Genomic DNA, 8,121 nt, shown 5'->3' with positions numbered 1-8,121 from the left:
TCTGTTGAAAATGCTGTCTTTTTTCCACTGGGTGGTTTCAGCTCCTTTGTCAAAGATTAAGTGATCATCGGTGCGTGGGTTCATTTCTAGGTCTTCAATTCTGTTCCATTGATCAACCTGCCTGTCACGGTACCAATGCCATGCAGTTTTTATCACAATTACTCTGTAGTACAGCTTAAGGTCCGAGATTGTGATTCCACCAGAGGTTCTTTTATTGTTGAGAATAGTTTTGGCTATCCTGGGTCTTTTGTTGTTCCAGATGAATCTGCCAATTGCTCTTTCTAAGTCTGTGAAGAATTGAGTTGGAATTTTGATGGGGATTGCATTGAATCTGTAGATTGCCTTCAGTAATATGGCCATTTTTACTATATTAATCCTGCCAATCCATGAGCATGGGAGATCTTTCCATCTTATGAGATCTTCTTCAATTTCCTTCTTAAGAGACTTGAAGTTCTTGTCAAACAGATCTTTTACTTGCTTAGTTAGGGTTACACCGAGATATTTTATATTATTTGTAACTATTGTGAAGGGTGTTGTTTCCCTAAACTAGTTAATTTCTAAGTAAATTTTATTTCATTGTTTTCAACTATTCTCCATCTCTTTTATGAAAACAACTTAATATATTGTCTTCTAATCTTCTGTTGCCATCAATTTAAATAATATCAATAACATGATACAATCAACCCTTTCCTGCCAAGGGTACAAGTATTAATTTAACAGTAGTTTCACTGACTAGAGGGTATTCATGAATATAATGAAGAGCAAACAACTTCATACCTGTGGTTCACTTAAACGTGCTGTGTGGACCAATATATTAACCACTATTTAACCAGTTCTGCTGTAGCTCTTCCATGATGTAATATCCTCAGCATAGGTGTGAATGTCTAGGAGGAAAAGGACCACCTAAAAGCCACTTACTCCAGATGGTACACAGTTTGATTTGTGCAAATAGCCATCCCCTTTCTCTTGAAGAGATGAGATTAATGAGAAGAGTACACTTGTCTCATTGTCCATCTATTAAACCACATCAAATCTGCCTGTTCTTACCATGTCCTCTTCCTCCTAATAAAATTTCACATGCAAGATGTAAACAAGATACAGGATAAGTCCAAATGATTCCAATTAATGTTTAAATTATTTAGTGTGTGTGTGTGTGTGTGTGTGTGTATACATTCTTTAGTAAGCTAGACTTGGGTGTTTGACTGGGATGTTTCCATTGATCCTATATCTGGAATAAAGAAAAACATTAGTCACAAAACCCCAAATAGAGCTGGCTGTGTGCTTTGAATTTAGAAATAAGACAAAATTAAAGTTAAGATGGAATAGACATGAACATCCCTTAGTTACTCAGAAGTCAGCTTGCACAAGATCTCAGAGAATTAGATCTTGGTTTTGTTTACCTAAAATGATTCTAAATTTTCTACTGAGAAAAAAATGGGGAGAAGGGGAGAAAATACAGTGTTTGTGAAAAATTCTTTTGTTTATTTTTAAAAATTCTGATGCTAAGATGATTTTGAAAACTAATCATCTTTCATGTTGGAAAAGTTTAAATTGCCAGCTTAAGCCTGTTAAAATATTTTTATTGCATTCTTAGTAATTTCCCTTGGAAGCATTTCTAAAGGCTCAGCAAAACATTTACAATTTCATAAAAACCTTTTAAATTAATTTATAACTTAGCTATGAAGTCTTTTGGGGAGACTCAAAACAGTGGGTGACCTCATATCCATAATGTGTATGCTTAAATGTTTTATTACAACCAAGTGGATTAGGATGGAATTATTTAACTTTAGATATTCCATTTTATTTAACCACAATCTGGCCTTTTACTTAAACTGATTTAATTCCATTTTGTACAATTCCAAATGTATGTTCTGTTTTACTTTATTATCAACTTTAAGCAGTGGCTTAAAGAAATGAATACAAAAAAAATACTGACCAATACAGAAATTGTCATTGACATTTTATTGAATCATAATTTAGGATGATAAGTATTTCCTTATAAGTGCTCTGGGTGAGATGGAATGTCATGGTTCTTTGTGTACCCACTGATGCAATTTCTTGGTCTACCTTTTGAAAAATCTCAGTTGTTATGGCAACCAAATGTGTGCAAGCATATCCTGACAGCTCATTGCCTCACAGCACCTTTATTTTTTATCCTAAAGCATCTTAATATTTACCTTTATCTGTATTTGTTTTATATAAGTGCTTTATTGGCTCTACATGCTTTTTTTTTCTGTGTTATATTTTAGTTATATTTATCTGTCCAGCCAGATCATGCTGTAATTGCACTTTTCTAATTAATACTTCATTGCCCCTTTAACTACCAACTTAACCTAAGAGCTATGCAAAGAAACCTTAATATCTGAAAAACATATCTATATTTCTAAAATTTATTATTTGATAATCTGAGTGATTTATGGTTGGCAGTCTTTACTCACTTCATGCAAATATTCACATAGTCCTCTTCATGAAATTTCCATGGATACAAAAGACGTTCCACATAACAGGCTGTTGTAATATAATTCTTCTGCCTCAGTTTTAACTCAGGTCACAGAAATATCAGTGGTAAGTACTCTGACATTTCCTTGTGAGAATCTTTACCAAGTTACATACTCTTGCAAAAGAAGTCTTGAATATTACCTTTCCAACATTTACCTATTATCTACCTCTGTTCTAGGGACCCAGGGCTATGCATGACTTATACTTTTCAGTTTTCTCAGGAATTGTTCTGATAAGGACATGGAGCTAAGTGAAAGTCTTATCAAAATCTCTACAACAGGATACTTTCAATGATGGAGTGGTACTCAACACTCAGCATCCACCAAACATCAGCAACTCTTTCCAAGAGTACACTAATTTATTTCTGGTTGAAGTGTGAGCCTATAGTTAGCTCCTAAACTTATGAAAACAGTGCCATTAATAACGACCAAGTGTTCAAACATCTGAGCCTATATGAAGTGTTCTCATTCACATGACCACAAATACCATCAGACTGAATGTCGAGTTCTGCAGCTAATCGAAAGATATAGCCTATCTTCTTAAAAGTATCTATAACAGGTTTTGTGTGCTGACTCTGAAAGAACACATTCCCATTGCACCAACAAAGCACAGAGCATTTGAACTCAAAGATGCTAATCTCTTACTAACCATAGATTAGTTTTCAGCCTGGTCTGATGAATACCCAATTGTCCATGTGACACATGAGAAATTCCATATCATTGGTTCCGTTCTCTTTGACAAACACAGCTAATTCTTCAGGCCCAGCATTATTGGATACAAATTCTTAGCCAAAATGTCATGCTAATAGACTATATTCAATTCTTGACAAAGTTCTTGCTCCCTTCTGAAACATATATTATGGCTTCTAATTTAGTGATTTTTTTTTTATAAGATTCCCGAGTGTGCAAACTAGTGGGTCTCTGTTTCTTAGAACTCTCTTGGGCTCTTTTCCTACCATTTGTTTGCTTTATCATATTTTAATATGTTAGATTTTGTTTGATCATATTATATCACATATTATATTATCCCTTAGAAGCCTGTTTGTTTTATAATGAGAGACAGAAAGGGAGCGGCTCCAGATGGGAGGGAAGCTAAGGAGGGTTCTGGTAGAGGTTGAGGGAGGGAAAAACCATAATCAAGATATAGGCAACAGGGGTTTGTTTTTGTTGTTTTTGTTTGTTTCTTTGTTTTTTGGAGGGGAAACTGGGAATGGAGAAATTTACATGTAAATAAACAAAATATCTAAAAGAAAAAAAAAGAATGTGATTCAATTCTATTTAATTAAAATATGTTTTTAAATGTTAACAAATTCAAATAAATTGAAATCATGTAACTTTTCTCATCATAATGCAATAAAAGTTAAATAAAATAAAATATATAGTTAATAAAAAAAGATATATTATGTGGGAAGAGGAAGTTGTTATTTTTAATAAAATCAAAAGTTAATTTTGTATTTATATACATATGAATAAATTATGAAAATTAATATAAACTGAATGAACTTATATAATTTCTTTTAGAAATCTTTGATGCAACCTTGAGACAAAGAACCTTCAAAGTTCCTTTTCTCTTGGCCATCTATTGCTGGACATGTAACCTACCATTAAGAGTAGTTTGATTTCCTTTGAGACTCCATTGGAGAAAACTAGACTTTAATTTGCAAGTGATCATCAACTGGAGATAGCTTCTGGGGTAGGGACAGGGCATATTTTCATTTCTCTTTTGAGTTCTACGACCGTGTCTGGTATGCACATAGTCAGGATCTGTGTGCTACCTCAGTCTCTGAGTGAACATGTACATTGGTCTTGTTGATTTAAATTGTCGTGTTTTCTGCTGTCCTCTGGCTCTTCCATCCGTCCCACCTGCTCTTCCACAGAATTCTCTGAACCCTGGAGGAAGGGGGATTTGATGGAGACATCCTTTTCAGGGCTGAGTGTTCCAAGGAATCTCATTCTGCAGTGTCTGGCTGTGGATCTTTGAGTTTATTCCCAACAGCTGCAGGAGAAAGTTTCTCTGATGGTGGCTGAGCAAGGCACTGATCTATGAGTATAGCAGAATCTCATTAGGAATCATTTCTATGCTGTGTCCTTTTAGTAGAACAGAAGTATTTGGGTTTTACCCTATTATGAGTCAGTGTACTTTAGAGAAATAGAAAAGCCTGTGGTCTAGCCAGTCCATCAATGGCTGTATATCAGAAGTTCTAAGATTCAAATAGTTGTTCAATACAAAAGGCTAGATGTCTCATCTGGTCTTCAGTATAGTCCAGAATACCAGAGAAGTAAACTCTAATGCAAGCAAAGGAATGAAGATAGTAACCAAAGTGAGGAGAAGAAGAAAGAACAAGCTATCTTCTTACGTGTCCTTTATATAGGCTGCCAGCAGAAAGTAAAGCCAAAACTAAAGGTGGATCTTCCCACTCAACAGATCCAGATTAAATGTGTGTCTTCCAATATCAAATATCCAGATTAGAAGTAGGTCTTCCAACCCAGAAATGGACCCAAACACCTATGGTCACTTGATCTTTAACAAAAAAGCTAAAACCATCCAGGGAAAAAGAGAGCATTTTCAACAAATGGTGCTGGCTCAACAGTCAGTTAGCATGTAGAAGAATGCAAATCTATCCATTCTTATTTCTTTATACAAAGCTCAAGTCCAAGTAGATCAAGGACCTCCACATAAAACCAGATACACTGAAACTAATAAAAAAAAAAGTGCCCCAAGCACATGGACATGGGAAATTTCCCGAACAAAACACCAATAGCTTGCTTATGCTCTAAGATCAAGAATTGACAAATGGGACCTCATAAAATTGCAAAGCTTCTGTAAGGCAAAGCACACTGTCAATAGGACAAAACAGCAACCAATAGATTGGGAAAAGATCTTTACCAATCCTATACCTGATAGAGGGCTAATATACAATGTATATAAAGAACTCAAGAAGTTAGACTCCAGAGAACCAAATAACCCTATTTAAAATGGGGTACAGAGCTAAACAGAGAATTCTCAACTGAGGAATACTGAATGGCTGAGAAGCACCTAAAGAAATGTTCAACATCCTTAGTTATCAGGGAAATGCAAACCAAAACAAACTTTAGATTCTACCTCACACCAGTCAGAATGGCTAAGATCAAACACTCAGGTGACAGCAGATGCTGGCGAGGATGTGGAGAAAGAGGAACACTCCTCCATTGTTGGTGGGATTGCAAGCTGGTACAACCACTCTGGAAATCAGTTTGGCAGTTCCTCAGAAAAATTGGACATAGTACTACCTGAGGACCCAGCTATACCACTCTTGAGCATATACCCAGAAGATGCTGTAATATGTAATAAGGACACATGCTCCACTATGTTCATAGCAACCTTATGCAAAATAGCCAGAAAGTGGAAACAACCCAGTTGTCCTTCAACAGAGAAATGAATACAGAAAATGTGGTACATTTACACAATGAAGTACTACTCAGCTATTAAAAACAACAAATTGATGAAATCCTTAGGTAAATGGATGGATCTGGAGAATATCATCCTGAGTGGGGTAACCCAATCACAAAAGAACGCACATGGTATGCACTCATTGATAAGTGGATATTAGCCCAGAAGCTCGGAATACCCAAGATACAATTCACAAACCATATGAAACTCAAAAAGAAGGGAGACCAAAGTGTGGATACTTCGATCTTTCTTAGAAGGAGGAACAAAATACTCATGGGAGGAAATACAGAGACAAATTGTGGAGCAGAGACTGAAGAAAAGGCCATCCAGAGACTGCCCCACCTGGAGATCCATCCCATATACAGTTACAAAACCAACACACTATTGTGGATGCCAACAAGTGCTTGCTGACAGGAGCCTGATATAGGTGCCTTGTGAGAGCCTCTGCCAGTGCCTGACAAATAAAGAGGTAGATGCTCAAAGCCAGCTATTGGACTGAGCACAGGGTCCCCAATGGAGGAGGTAGAGAAAGGACTCAAAAAGCTGAAGGTGTTTGCAGCCCCATAGGAAGAACAACAAAAGGAAACAACCAGTACACCCAGAGCTCCCAGGGACTAAACCACCAACCAAACAATACACATGACTCAAGCTGCATATGTAGCAGAGGATGGCCTTGTTGGTCATCAATGAGAGGAGAGGTCCTTGGTCCTGTGGATGCTTGATGCCCCAGTGTAGACAAATTCCAGGACAGGGAAGTGGGAGTGGGTGGGTTAGTGATCAGGGGGAGTGGGATTAGATAGGGGTTTTCATAGGGGAAACCAGGAAAGAGGATAACACTTGAAGTGTAAATGAAGGAAATATCTAATAAAAAAAAATAAGTGGGCCTCTCCAGTTCAAAGGATATAATTAAGAAAAATTCTTCACAGGTATGCCCAGATACTTGGGTTTTAGTTAATTCAAGACATGATCAAGTAAACAACCAAGAATAACCATCATACCCTAGCACCCGAACTATCTAGTCCTGAGTTCTTAGTCACCCAAGCAGTATTGGTAATGGGTTCTATCTGGTGGCATGGGCCTTATGTACAATCAGATATTGGTTGGTTACCACAATTGCACTAGGTTATCTTGAAGGCAAGACACCATTTTCTATTGAAAATTGGTTTGGGTTGTTGTTTTTGTTTGTTCTTGTTGTTTTTGTTTGTTGTTGTTTTATTTTGGTTTTTGCTTTTCTTCTCTCTTTTTGTTGCATGCAGCATATCTACGTATATCAAAGACTAAACTATAGATGTGAAGGCTTTACGTAGGGACCAGCTCAACTTCTTCCTGAAGTGGGAAGTTCTGTTTTTTTTCTAAATATAGTTATGTCAAATAATATTTTGCCAGGGCAGACAGGTGAAAGGATGTTTTGCTAAAGCAGACACAGGTGAAAGGATGTTTTGCTGAAGCAGACACATGAAAGAACATATGATGTTTACAAAGAATATAAATATGACCACAGACAGTGGGACAAAGCTCAAGGATTGTTTCGCTCTTCTTCACTAGTCTACTCTGGAATTGGTTGGCCTTGCCCCATGTTGCTGATTTTTGCTTGCTGTGACTTCTCAGAGCATAACTCACCAAAGACTTTCTTGTGTGGTTCTGGCAGCGTCTTGCCTCTTTCACAGACTCCTGCCAATAATCCGGTGGATCAAGCTCCTGCTGCCAATTCATGTGTGGACTGAACTGCAGCAACTGATTTATGTGTGGTGTCCTAATAACCTTTCTTTTCTACTACCTCTGGTGGGTGGTGGGCCAAAAAGGGAGGGAAAACCATTTAAGAACTTTTATTAAAATAGTGTTTGAAAAATCTAAGACTACATCTCCCTGTTGATTGAGTTGTGTGGGTGTTGTCTTCTACAGTAGGACCTTACCATCAGTTTGTGGAGATCAACATATTTTCTTGGCAACAGCCTGAGTTGTTTGGAACTTTTCATGGGACCCCTTGGTTCAACAGCACAACTAGATGCAAACTTATTTAGGAAATGGAAGCTTCATTTGGAGACAAGAAATATGCAACTGGAGCTCTGTCATGCTCATTGTTTTGTGATTTCATTTAGATCACTTTCTTATATGTACATATTTTAAGAAGCTTCTACTATATTAGGTTTCTGTACCACCACTTCCTATGGCCCTTGATTTTACTCTCCCTGT

Source organism: Mastomys coucha, unplaced genomic scaffold (genome assembly GCF_008632895.1).
Source record: "Mastomys coucha isolate ucsf_1 unplaced genomic scaffold, UCSF_Mcou_1 pScaffold23, whole genome shotgun sequence".
In the NCBI taxonomy this organism is placed as follows: domain Eukaryota; kingdom Metazoa; phylum Chordata; class Mammalia; order Rodentia; family Muridae; genus Mastomys; species Mastomys coucha.
Note: the sequence above shows the minus strand (reverse complement) of the source record.